Source organism: Hoplias malabaricus, chromosome X1 (genome assembly GCF_029633855.1).
Source record: "Hoplias malabaricus isolate fHopMal1 chromosome X1, fHopMal1.hap1, whole genome shotgun sequence".
In the NCBI taxonomy this organism is placed as follows: domain Eukaryota; kingdom Metazoa; phylum Chordata; class Actinopteri; order Characiformes; family Erythrinidae; genus Hoplias; species Hoplias malabaricus.
Window position 1 is genome coordinate 23,264,888 of NC_089818.1, and position 10,804 is coordinate 23,275,691.

Here is a 10,804-nt window from a genome sequence, read left to right on the forward strand (position 1 = left end):
TCAGGACAATGTAAATTAGTCTCATCAGCAAAACAAAGTTACACACACACACACAGCAAAGATTTTAAAGATGTTTTTTTTCCTCTGAAAATAAAAATAAAGAAATATTTTCTGCAGAGACATAATTTAAAGCGAAGAAATCAAGTATTTTTCCAAACATCTGGAGGAACAGGTTTCACAGGAAAATGAGGCAAGGCTCTTATTATTGCTTTAGGGAGTGGTTTAATTTCTGACTGGTTCCTGTGCTGAGAGATGAAGGTGATAGTGATGAAGATGCAGGTAGAAATACAGCAGCTTTACAGCAGTTTGAACTCACTCTCAGAACTACACTCCACTCACTCAGAGGTGTCACTTCTCCTGAAAGACTCTCCTCAGCACCATGGTGTCTCGCTTCTGTCTCCTGCTCGTGGTTGTCTTGTTCACGGTCGCAGAGTCTGCTCCAACAACTCCACAACTTGGAGGATGGTCAGAGTGGAAGAACGCTGACAACAGCGTGAATGAGATCTGCAGGAAGGTGAATGTTGTTCTTCTCTGTAATTTATTCTTCTGTAAGTGCGCCGTCCTGCTCAGGGTCAGAATTAAAACCCACTGCTGTGTTCCAGTGTGTTATTCATTTCACTGACGGAAAACTGTTCATACCTTGTGTCTAATAACACTTCTTCTAAAGCTCATGAGAGTTTATAAACAGCTTACAGCACAATATCTGGTTGTTTATAAACCTTTGTAATTGCATGAAAAATCTTCTTAATACACAGTTCATAAGCTGGATTAGGTCAAAACAGTTCCACATAGACCCCTCCAGCCCACACTTGGCATTGAGAACAGTGACTTTAAGCTGAAGCTGTATCATCATCATCATCAGTACTATTATTATAGTGAAGGTGGTCTCTTAGTATTATTATTATTAAACGTGAAGACAGTCTGTGGAGATATTATTCTGATTTACTGTTGTTTGAGCTGTAGTTGTAAAATGTTGTTTTTATTATTTCAGCTACAGCCTGAAGTCCAAAAGCAGCTTGGAGAGGAGTTTTCTGGTTTCGAGGTTCTGACGTACCAAACCCAAGTTGCTGGAGGAGTGAACTACAGAATCAAGGTACATTTAACTTTTTATACGTGACTATGGTTTGTCTGTTGGTAATAAATGTGTAATCCCCAGAAAAACATGAACAAGCTGAAAGGAGGTTCTAGATAAAGGTTCTAGTTAAGATTGAGCTGTTTGACTGGGAATAATAAAGTTATTTATAAGAGACACAAACCCAAACTGAACATGAACACAAACGCCCCCTTGTGGAAGCTTTACATTACACTGTAACCCAGACTGTAGTTACCCCAGCTGCTGTAGTACTCACTGTAGGGTGAATCCCATTCCCCCCTCCCCCTTGTTTCTGAGTGTCCTCTCTCCCCTTGGGGTTGAGTTACAGCGTGCAGTGGTTATATCTCCCCCTACGACGACTCTTCAAGACCCTGATACATCATCAGAACAGAGCAGTGCTTCATTCCCAGGCGACTAGCGCCGCTCTGTAGCAGCTCTGCACCAGTCTGCAGTGATATCAGAGGAGCTGCTGGACGTTAGTTACATTTAGGGCTTCATTCTCCTTCAGAAGACTTCCACAATTAGATATTATCACTAAATGTATTGGGTGTCGCCTCAAAACCCAGTCTCTAGCAGGAACAGTGGGCTTTGGAGAACACAGCAATGGCAGCAGTGACCTTAAAGGTTGTTTACTCGTTGTGTTTACTCATTGAGTAAGGTCCATACAGTGGAAAAGTGCCATATGTGGTAGGGGCAAGTGGGGAATACTGCATTCACCCTAATTCTGAACATTATTAACAGTGGTGTTGAGAAACAAAAAGGTCAGAGTTCATTATGTTTAATTAAATAATGTAGTAAATATTCAGTGTGTTTTTCCTGAGTTGAGATATGAATCAAGGAATAAAATGTGTGTCTTCCTGAGAATAGCACACTCAATTAGCACAGACACAGACACACAAAAATAAATGTAGAATGTAAAGTAGAAAGTCTGTCTCTTTCTCTCTCCTCTCTCTGTCTCTTTCTCTCTTTCTCTCTCAGGTTGATGTAGGAGTGAATAAGCTTGTCATCATAGAGGTGCATCACGATCTTAATCAGGTCGACACTCTGAAGAAGGTTGAAGTGGTTTCCTCGAAGAATTCTGGAGTTGTTCCTGTGAATTATGCTATAGCGGTGCGAAAATATTAAAAAATAAAATGAATAAATATTGAATGAAAAAGAGGTGAGCGAAGTGTGTGTGTGTGTGTGTGTGGGTGTGTGTGTGTGAAGTGTGTGTCCCTGATCAGATGAAGGTTGAGTTGATGTCGTAGAGATAGTGAACCCCTCCTCTACACAGTGTGTATTAAAGTTTCTGATGAAAAAGGCTTGTGTTTTGTCCAATTTGTCAGTAATTTGGAGACATTAGTAGGTTTCTATGGACTTGAACATAGCAGTGTTTTGAAGGCTGAAAACAGGAGAACTCCACTGCCTTTTCTGAACACTGCTTCTGACTGTATCCACTTGTTGGTGCTAAGTTACAGTAGATTCAGCCCTGTCCTACAGCTGGGGGGTAGGCTGCTGTTCTTTTAATAATGTATTTGCAGTAAGCTCCAGGACTTCTCTTTACAAAGTGATGCATAAACCCCATTTCCAGAAAAGTTGGGGTGCTGTGCAAAATGTAATTTAATACAGAACGCAGTGGTGTTATTATTAATCCTCTAATATAAAGTAGTACAGATTTCAGACGTTGAAACAAACATTTATTAATAGTTTTAGTTTCAGAGGCCTACTACACTACCTTTCTACATAAACACCCTGTTCCCTTATTGAGAAAATAGTGATTCTGATTAATACAATGTAAAGGTGCTTGTGTTTAATGAAGATAAGAAGAATAAACACATCACAGTTATAGTTTTTTTTACAGTTTCTCAAATCATCTTTTATATTTGTACAACTTTATGTGCATTTCTCAAAACATTTCGTACAAACAGCACCACACCCTGGATCAGTGTCAAATGCCTGTAACATGCTCAGAATCCTTAGATCACGTCCCAGAATGAAGTTTCTATGTCAATGAACATGTCAGTGTCATCAGAACAAGACCTTGTGTGGTTGATTATGAACAGGACGGTCAACACCTTTAGCCACATTGTCAGTAAGTCATTTCTGAATGTCTTTGATAGCAGTGGAAATGCACAGGCTGCATTTTTACTGTGAGGTGCATATAAACAATACACACTTTCACTACTGTGTGTGGGAGATTTACTGAAAGAGACTGGACCAAATTCACATTCATGCTCTTTACTGTTGGTCAACGACAGAGCGTGTCGTTATGATACAGAGGAGAAAGACAAGACCGTTTAGCATTAATTCATTCATTTATTGTCTGTAACCGCTTTTCCAGGTCAGGGTTGTGTAGCACAAATGATTACAGTTTTTCTCAGTGAAATTCTCAAAATTGTTCATTCAATCTTCGCATCTCCTTGTCACTTGTGCACATCATAAAAGCATTTCTCATTGTGTTTCTCATCTTGCAAATGCTTTGTACATTCATGCAAATGGTCATGTTCAATTGTTGGCTGTGTTTATCAGTTCCTTATGTCATGTTCATCAAAATGTGTTCTACTGATTGTCTGTTGAATTGTCTTACCCTCCAATACATTTAGGCTTTAGGTCATTGCCTGGGTCATTACCTGCAAAAGTGCTAAACATGTCATAATCTCTCAGGCATCATTTGTACATTTCTATGAAACCTTTTTGGTAAGTTTTGGTAATTTTTCCTAAACTGATAAAATTTTTCTCAGATGAATCTTGGCTCTCAGTGAAGAAGGGGAATTTGTGAAGGTTTAGATCAAACAAAGATCAAACAGCTCTCAACAATAGCTCAGAGGTGCATCTCATGAACCTTCAATTGACAAATACATATAGACACCAAACACTGCAGTGTCTCAAAGACTCACAGTGGAAAGACAAGGCTGTGAACAGGGTGAACAGTCGAGAAGAGGGGTAAGGCTGGGTGGTGGAAGACTGAGGGGACAAGACAGAGGAAGAGGTAGGAGAGTCCATGCCCATAGGTTTGTCCCAGATGAAATGAGGGCAACAATTGTGGACCATGTTTTAAATCACGGACTTACGACGGCTGAAGCTGGTCGCCGGGGGCAGCCGAAAATTGGAAGAACAACTGTGTCTTCAGTCGTTCAAATGTTTCGTAGAGAGATCAGGTGTGTAAATCAGAAAAGTGCACTCTGCTGTAATGCTGAACATTGACATCAATTCTGAAATGCTATTTAATCCTATGTTTTTTTTAAAGAGATGTAGCTGTTTTGTTAATCACTGAACTAACATTTGATTGTTTTACTTTTATTCCTGATAACTGCTTTACGTCTGTTTGGCTGTTGGTAGTCAATTAACATCTGACACCTTTAAACTGATATTCCAGACCAACCTGATTGGAATACATTACACAGTTCTGCATTCTTCATATCAGAAAAGTAATGGATATTACACTCTCAATCATTGTATCTACTTAAGGTTTCCACAGTACGTACTGAAATAGAAAAACAAGCTTTTGGTTAGGCTGCACCATCAGACTTATATTTGGTAAAGAAAGTATTTAAATTACATGACTTAGTGCCAATGTTTTAAAAAGCATTCTTCAGACATTGGAATTGAGCAAAATGATTTGCAAATGTCTTAAATAGCTTATTAGAGATTTAGTGGTTTGTGGTGTTTGTGGAAACATTGTATGTGCTGCTGCCTGTTTTGGCCAGGACTCTCCTGTAAGAGAGATTCTTAATCTCAGTGAGATACTTTCCTGGTTAAATGAAGGAAAATGAATGAAATTCTTCAGCATTTTTGATGTCACTCTACAAGTGATTAATTGGATTTAACCGTCTCAAAGCTCTTTAAATGACTGATATGTTAAAAGGCGAGAGCTGCACTCTGATTGGCTGTAGAACAAGGCAACCTCCCCCACACCCCTGCTGCATTTAAATGCCCTCAGTGGGGGAAATGTAACTAGTAAAAGACATCTAAGCTTTAAAACATGTTTATTGACTTGATTATTGTTTGTGGAGCTTTTGACTGCGAAACAGAAACGTTTGAGTCTCTCTCGCAGTGTCTGGATCTGTTAGGCGCTGAAAACATATGCGCTCTGTTGCGTGTTTGTCCCGCCTCCTTGGGTGCACATCACCGTAACTCTGCCCCTGATTGGTCTACAGATTTGATTGACATGTCGTTGGAAAACTGAGCGCCTAAGCTACGCTGCAGTGACATGGGTCCATGGGGATCATATTTGGATTATCCATCCATCCATTATCTGTAACCGCTTATCCAATTTAGGGTCGCGGGGGGTCCAGAGCCTACCTGGAATCATTGGGCGCAAGGCGGGAATACACCCTGGAGGGGACGCCAGTCCTTCACAGGGCAACACAGACACACACACATTCACTCACACCTACGGACACTTTTGAGTCGCCAATTCACCTGCAACGTGTGTTTTTGGACTGTGAGAGGAAACCGGAGCACCCGGAGGAAACCCACGCGGAAACGGGGAGAACACATATTTGGATTATATTTTGATAATGTGTACTCTTTTTTTTTTTTTTGAGAATCTTTTTTCGGCCTGTACTCTTGACACAAACATGAGGATTACTCACGAACGGTTTGCTATGTTAACTTTGTGTGTGAGCTGCTTGTGGGCTCTTCAGGCTTCAAAGCAGTGGTTTTGTCATCGATTGGAATATCTAATTCTTTTGGCTTTAATTCCTTAGTCCTAAATTTTAGTCTATATCTTCATGATCCTGAGAGTCTGACCGTTCAATTGATGTATGATATGTACACATTACTCAAATATGGCACCGTGAAAAATCTGAAAATCTGTATTTTAACCAATATTTTTTCATATCAATTTCCAGTAACAGCAAAAATACGTATTTATTGAGTGAGATTATATATAAAATGATTAAATCAATGAAAATCAGTGACTTTAATCATTGACTGTTGACTTTGGACCTGTAGTACTTACTGACGGTTATAACAATAAGTGATTTTTTTTATAGGCACCGCCGACCAATGAGCATAATAAGAGGCTAAATAACGCGGGCTAGGTTACAACTATCCACTCAGTCGTTTATGAGAGCAGATTGAGTGTATGTTAGAAAGAGCAGCCAGTAACAAATAGTGAGAGCAGAAGAAGAGAAAATAATTCATACCATTTTCTCTGAGACGGCATGCAGCTACATGTTGGAGGCTTGTACTCAATGATGTCTGTCTGTAAGATGGCAAAATGCACGCAAGGGGCGCTCTGACAGCCAGAATGACAGAGCTGCCCACAGCATTACCTGTGTGCATTGTGTAAATATCGGCCTTTTGCGCTAGTATATATATATTTATAAATATATTTATTTAAAAAAATCCCAAAAATAGGCCGATATATCGGTTTATCACTAGTATTAATATTACTAGTACTAACTTGTAAAATGTGGCTATTTGTGTCTGTTATTTTTGTGAAAGATACTGGTTGTCGTTTCTTTCTTACAGAACACTGTAAGGGTGGATGGTTGTTGGAGGTTCCAATGTACTACAGGGATCCAAAAATTCAAAAGAAGGCAATAAAACAAAAGGACTTTGAAACAGAACTGTGAAAACTTGATCAGCTGCAGCACGCCCACCCTCAGCACACTCACCTCAGACATCGCCGAGCCCATGCTGTCCTGCATCAAGTCCGAGCAGGACCTGGATTCCAACCACATGGTGGACCTCTCAGAGATCCAGCTACTGAGCACGGCTGAGCTGGGCTCTGAGCAGATCAAGATGGAGATCAGCGGCCTGGACTACATCAAGTCTGAGCGGCACAGCGACCTGCGCTCCTTCCACAGCGTGAAGCTGGACTCCTTCAAGTCTCATTGCGAACCCAGCCTCGTCTTCGACTACATCACCCATGTGCACGACAGCCTGGAGTACATCAAATCAGAGCAGCACGTCGACGTTCAGTGTTACTAGACCAGGGAGCTGGTGTCCCTCAAACCAGAGTATGAACCCAACCTCAAGGTCCAGAAGGGACACCTGTACGAGCTGCAGTCGGGCAGCTAAGGGTCCCCAGGCCGGCACAAAATCGCACTCCTGCATACCTTGCAATCTCACGGGAGAGAAGCCCCTCTCCTGCACGCAGTGCGGCAAAGACTTCAGCACTTTGGGCAACCTAAAAATTCACCAGCGAATCTAAACCGGAGAGAGGCCTTACACTTGCTTGCAGTGTGGCAAGAGTGTAGTGGAGTATGGACCGAAGATAGATATGGACAGAATATAAATGAAGAAATGAAAAGTTTTAATTAAAACTTTTCCATTCTGAAGAGGTCCTTTCATCTGGTCCCGAAGTCAGCATTCCACGAACCGCAGGGGGCAAAGGCCTTGCAGCCCCCCCACACATGCACCCACCTAAGAACACTTTCAAGTGACACATGGCCAGGAACTGTCGAGATAACCAATTTTTATAATGCTTTTAAGAGACAGGAACCTCAAACAAAAGGAAGGGTTATAATCCCGTTTATGACGAAGTGGCACCTCAATGTCTCTCGTTATCTCCCACAGGAATCAGCAGGTGTTTAGAAGGGGTGACCTCGAGTTGAACCCCATTGACTCATCTACACGACAACCTACACATGGACCAACAGCGACCCCAAATGGACACTGGCGAAACTACGCCTCGCGCGGAGTCCCCTAAAACAATAGCGGAAAATAGTCAAATTCTGATTAAATGTGTATAAACAAATGTATTAATGTCACTTTCTGTGTCCTCAGATGAATGCCCACCTTCTAATGAAATGTTGTATGTTGCCGATTGTTTCTATCATGAAAAGAAGTTCTGTCTCCTAATAGAGAAAACGGATTAATGTTCTTTTCCAGCGTATCATCATAAATGGGACGTAAAGATGAAACCTTATGTAAATGTTTGATATTAATAATCCAGTATACTCATTGTTGTATGTTACTAATATGAATAGGAAATTTTGATACGGGAAATGTCTATCTTATTACTTATTGTTTAAAATCTTTGATCCAGCCTTCACTCTTTTCTGTCTCATGAAGTCAGTCATGTGAGCCTGAACTCGCGTCCAATCAGGAAAGAACGCCTCCCATTAGGGCGTGATCGCGCTGACTTTGAAAAACAGCAGCTCGACTGCTCACAATTCAGTTACGAGAGCTCGACAGCAGTTACGAGAGCTCGACAGAAGTAACGGTCCACGAAAGAAAGCGGAAAAGAGAGGACGATGACAACAACGGCAAGAAAATCCGAGAAACTTTGAAACAACAAAGAGACGCCTCTCCTTCCAGCCGACGAGACAAAGAAAACTCTCAGACTTCATCAAAGCTTCCAGGAGACGTCTTGAATTAGCTCATAGTATGAAGTTTTAATAACGCGTCGAATGATTCGAATATCTTCTTTTCTTTTAATCGTGTTTATGTCTTATAGCCCAATCTAAGTTTAATCTCACGACTGATCAAAGCAGGTTAACTTATTCGTGGCCAGAGTAAGGAAACACTGCCGAGATACCAGAAAGTCTTAGAATAAGTGAGTTTATTGAATCGATTTTCAGTTCTGGAGCTGCAGTAACTAGCGAACTTTTCGTCCAAGACTTCCATACTTTGGACCCTCCCACTCCGGACAAAAAGCCGAAGAGAGGATCCTGCCGCCTACGTCATCACACTCCGGGTACGCCCGAGACAACTCAACCAACGAAGAAGGACCTCCAAGCTGACTCAGCCTGGACGCTTCTGCGGTAAAAACCGCGAGACTAAGTGAGACGCCTTCACTCCCAGGACCTCAGAGAGCCTCTGCATCCAAACGAGTGGTGAAAATCGACGAAAAAGTAAGCTAAACTTATGCATTTCCAGAGCTGAAAATCGAATCAAGTTTCTTGATAAATTTTGTATTAATTAAACCTTAGTTAGCAACACTTTAGTCACAAGCCAGAAGTGCCTAGCTCACCTTTAAGCTCGAATCGGTCTACCCTGTGGTGACGCCGTGAGATTACAAGGTTATGCTATGTTAATCAAATATCTTTCTTCTGTTAATAAAGCTTTCATTATTTGAAATAACAGTGTGTGCAGTTTGTTCATTAGAATTTCTGAAAATCCTGACGTACTCACATTAGCTTATTATTCATTCTCAGACTAATTATTAACGTTTTAATTGCTTAAGCCAATTATAAACTTTAATTAATATCATTAAGTCAAATATCAGAGATTATAGGAGTTTGAATAAGGTCAACACAATTGTGTTTGTATATTTGTGTATAAACACAAATTATAAATATATGTATTAAATATATATTCACAAAGGTATCGTGGCGTATGATTAAACACCCAACATACGCTACAAGAGCTTCAAGAGTGCGGCTAGGCAGGCAACCTGAAGACGCACCAGCTCATCCACATTCCGCAGAAGCCCTACACCTTTGCCCACAGCCTCAAAGGCTTCACCAAGGCGCACCACTTCCACTCGCACCAGAGGCTCCACACGGGTGACAAGCCCTTCACCTGCACCAAGTGCGGCAAGAGCTTCTGCCAGTCAAAGGAACCGAAAGCCCACCAGCTGATCCACACCGGGGAGAGGCCCTTCTGCTGCTTGCACTGCGGCAAGACCTTCGCCAAGGAGATGAGTTTCCGCAACCACCAGCAAGTCCACATGGGTGAGGAGCCCTTCAACTGCTGCCATTGCGGCAAGAGCTTCAGCCAGTCGGGCCACCTTAAAGCACATGAGTAGATCCATAAATGAGAGAAACCCGACCTCAGCAGTGGCAGCAGCTGCAGTAACGACAGTAGCTAAACACCCCTTAACCTCGCAAAACCTTTTTAGGACATAGTTTTCATTTCTTCTTTTCTTCAGAGAAGAACTAATTACAGTTACAAATTACAGTTGAGTCAAACAAGATGTCTTTTTTTCCCTCAAGCTCTTTTTCACATTCTGGAAATTGGTGAGTTGTTTTCCATAACTAAGTGACTGAAAAGAAAAATGATTTTATGCTTATCTTATGTTAGAAAATTAATTACAGTGTGTGAATTTTAGAGTCATTACAAAGTGTAAAGATGGTTTGTGTTCAACTGTAAACTAAACACAGTTTTCTAACTAGACAAATTAACTTATATATTCTTAATCTGTGCTGGTCCCAGTGGTTTGGCTGAGGTTTACAGTTTCCTTTACTTCATTAAATGTTCTGGGCCTCAGACTTAATATCAGACATTACCAGCCTCACAGATAAAGTTATTGGAAATGCAAAAACTGTCCTTTTCTCTGTGTGAAGAGAGCACAAGGATTGAGCCTTGTCCTTGGTTGCATCAGGAACATTAAAAATTAATATTAAATTATTTAAACTTTGTACATTATACTGTTTGTGAAAAAAATATTGAAATATGACCATAACCTAAGGCAAAAATGTCAGAGACAAATTTCTTAAAACCTGGAGAAATAAATCACAAATTATCTCATGCATGTCACGCTCTTCCAGAACCCTGAGCTAACAGCCATAGATACATCATTGGAAGTCCCCTCAAGGATCTTCATAAGTAGCTCTGTGAGTATCTTTTCTTTATCTGTCCGTTTATTTACACCTGTCTATCTGTTCCTCTACAGCTAACTATTTATCTATAGATCTCTGTCTTTCTATCTATATTTAGACAAATTGTAATTGACACTCAACACTGTTTTTTGTCTCTTGCTCTCTATAGAATCTGGATGATGCAGATTTCCAGGTCATTGGTCCAAAACCAGGCATCACCTCTACTGAACCCTTC

General features: G+C 40.9%; 1 pseudogene; it reads left to right on the forward strand.

The window, feature by feature from the left end:
• The first annotated feature begins 379 nt into the window (after positions 1–379).
• On the forward strand, positions 380–9,839 carry LOC136675485 (zinc finger protein 214-like; annotated as a pseudogene).
• The last annotated feature ends 965 nt before the right edge of the window (positions 9,840–10,804 follow it).